The sequence below is a fragment of the Leiobunum rupestre genome, chromosome 1 (genome assembly GCF_980474605.1).
Source record: "Leiobunum rupestre chromosome 1, qqLeiRupe1.1.hap1, whole genome shotgun sequence".
NCBI classification, from domain to species: Eukaryota; Metazoa; Arthropoda; class Arachnida; order Opiliones; family Sclerosomatidae; genus Leiobunum; species Leiobunum rupestre.
The window spans coordinates 95748001-95751477 of record NC_143384.1 but is presented as its reverse complement, the minus strand read 5'-3'; positions in this window follow the sequence as shown (position 1 = coordinate 95751477).

Genomic DNA, 3477 nt, shown 5'->3' with positions numbered 1-3477 from the left:
AATCGCGATCGAAGCCTTGGAAACTGTAAGCTCCGCAAATTTGAGAAGTCCTGGGCACAACTTTAAAGACAATTTAAATCTCAACGGGCTGCATCTTGCTGACGAGATTACGAAGGTGACCGCGAACGACAGCAGTGAAGTGGTAATCCTCATCAGCATGTAATTTTATTGGCGGATCGCTAATGGAAAAAACAAGATAATAAACGAGGATCTGATGCTCATTAACCGAAACATGGCTTCAAAGCGATGTTTAGGATAGTGAACTATCTTTAAATCATTTAACCGTTTATCGACGTGATCGTTGCCCCCTTTAAACCGGGGTGGTGTTGCTCTCTACGTTTCGAACCTTCTTCCGTCTAGTGTACTATCTCTAATTCCCATCAGTACCTCTAATTTGTGGTCTTCAACTCTCGGATTGGAGTTCCTTATAACGCTTTGTTCTAATTTAACGCAATCCGTACTTATCTGCGTTATTTATCGATCACCAACTTTCAACAATCACGTTGAAACTTTGCAAGTTTTTACCACCGTTACCAATTATTGTGACTCTAAGGGTATGAACCTCCTTTTCCTTGGTGATTTAAATTACCCGAATATTGACTGGTTGATATTCAGTCCCCTTAATGACGCCTCACCGGCAGCTCACAACTTTGTTGATACACTCGCCTTTTTGAATTTATATCAGAAAATATTGACAACAACTCGGATTTCAAATTCTGGTACCGGCAATATCCTCGACTTAGTTATGTCGAATGATCCAGACCTCGCGTACGATCCTTTTAATTTCCGCCAATTGGAAGTAGGGACCATAATATAATTCTATTCAAGACTGCCATTTCATTCAACCCAGTTCCCCCGTACGGAGGGTCTGTAGAAATTTTTTTAAAGGAGATTATAAAAACTTTAATATTTATTTGAATGATATCCAATGGTGCCAAGTTCTCGAGTCAACTGACATTGATACTATGTGGAACAACTTCATGGATATTTTAAATACGGGAATTTCGCGATTCGTTCCATTTCGTCAATCGTCTGATTCATTTACTCGGAGCGTCGACTCCCGTCTTTCCAAATCTAGCGCTTATAAATTGAAACTATGGAAGAGTTTTGTGCGTATTAAAAGACGTCGCGCTACCCATATGACCGTTATTGAGGCGTTTGAAAAATACAAACAAGCTCGGAACGCCCTTACTTATGCGTCGAGGAAATTGAAAAGAAAAAGAGAGAATGAACTTGCGAAGCAAATTTCTGCTAACCCAAAGGCCTTTTATAGTCATGTCAACAAATTACGTAAATCCAAATTCACGATTTCTGAAATGAAGACTGATAATGGAGACCTTACCACCGATTTAAACAGTGGCTCAAATTATCTGTTCCTATTTTGCCAAAGTATCATCGAATCGACCAACTCCGAAACTCGCGTCGCCCTTGAACCAAGATCATCCTGTATTCTCGGTGTTTTCCCACTGTCCCTATCTAGTGGTGTGATGGGGTCACTGGAGCCTGTGGGGGGCTCCATACCCGGCTCTCAAGGTCATGTGATCGGGGCGCTGGGTCACTGGAACCTCATGGGTGTTCCACACTCGTCATTCTGTGACCTACTAAGGAGGGTAGTTTGCAGTGGAAGAGGAAGCCACTCTAGTCCTCAGCTGTGCGAGGGTGGGTCTCGGGCAGCCCATGGTGTCGCCTTTTGTTGGGCCGTGATGAGGGCGTTTGTTTGCTATATGTGAGGCGGTCAAAATGGCTGTCTCACTGGCCGAACGTTGTTTCGCAAAGCGCACTTTTGTCCGGGGCTGGTTGTTTTGGTGGCCGCTGTAGTGCTTAAGGCGGAGCAGCGGGGTACAAATACATATACTTATGTATTCTCGGTGTTTCATTGCGACTACGCTACTGTTCATAAACAGCTTCGCAAATGAAATGTCAACCAGAGTGCGGGTCCTGACGGATTACACCCCTATCTTCTAAAATCTCTGGCAGCACCACTGGCTGATCCTTTGAATCGTATATTCACTCACAGTTTCAATACTGGTATGGTGCCTAGAGCGTGGAAAGTAACCTATCTTACTCCGATTCATAAGTCTGGTAGTCGAACCGATCCTGAGAATTTTCGGGGCATTGCACAAACTAGTCAAATTTCGCGTACGGCGGAATGAATATTGAAACCTTTATTGGAGAATTTCTTAAATGAGATTGACTTTTTTATTATTTACCAGCATGGTTTTCTTCCTGGAAAGTCGTGTTCAAGCAACCTTCTTGCGGCTACAAATGATTGGACCCATTGGCTGGATTCGGGTAAGGCTGTCGATGTCATTCTCCTTGACCTCAGTAAAGCATTTGACACGATTCCTCATGATGCCTCACTTAATGCTTTGATCTGTGCCGGAGTTAATGATTGTGCACTTCAGTGGATCCATAATTTTCTGATTGACCGTTCCCAATCGGTGGTTCTCAAGGGCATTTCTTCAGACGTGCATTGTCCTTTGAGTGGGGTACCGCAAGGAACTGTGCTTGGACCACTCCTGTTCTCAGTTATTATAAATGATTTGCCATCTTCAATTTTGCACGCGACACCTTACTTATTTGCTGACGATACAAAACTTGGATATCCAGTTCTCATTCCCAGTGATTGCCTCAACCTACAGAGCTATCTTGATCAGCTGCACGTTTGGTCATCCAATCTTGGTTTGAATTTCAACCCATCGAAAACTTTGGCTCTTCACCTTGGAAGAACTAATCCGCAACATTCCTACACGCTTAACGGTTCACCTATTAAGACAACTTCGATGGTTCGTGATCTTGGAACTTTTACCGATGATCGTTTGATATACTCTTCGCATACGTTAACCATCAGTAAGCGTTTTAATTCGATCACTGGTCTAACTCACCGAAATTTTTATTTTCGCTCGAAAACATTTATAAGAATTATATATTGTTCGTTTATTCTTCCTTACATCGACTTCGCGTCCGTTGTGTGGTCTCCCGCCCTTGAGGCTGACAAATTAGTACTCACTAAAGCGCATAATCGATTTACTAAGTTAACTCGCAAACTGGACAAATCGTCCCCAGTAGACCGAAACAATGCGCTCAGAACTGTGGATCCGATAACTCGACACCGCATTAATGATCTGGTCTACGTGTTTGATTTGTATTCGCGTTCACTGAAATCGCCAAGTTGCGATCCTTTTCGTGAGCTATTCGTATTGTCACACAATATCCATACTAGAGGTCACTGCTAAATTAGTTAAACCTCTAGTTAAAAGCTCTGTTCGCCAACGTCATTTAGCATGTACAGTGATTAACGATTGGAATGCTATGCCACTGGAGATTCCACAATCGCCGTCAAAAACGGTCTTTAGAAAAGCTGTTACCAATTGGATTTGCAAATTTCATCTCATTAATTCTGTTCCTCTTCATTATTTTCAAAGTAATTAGTGTTTATCTACTTGACTGTTTGTTCTATATTATGTTTTTTTCTGT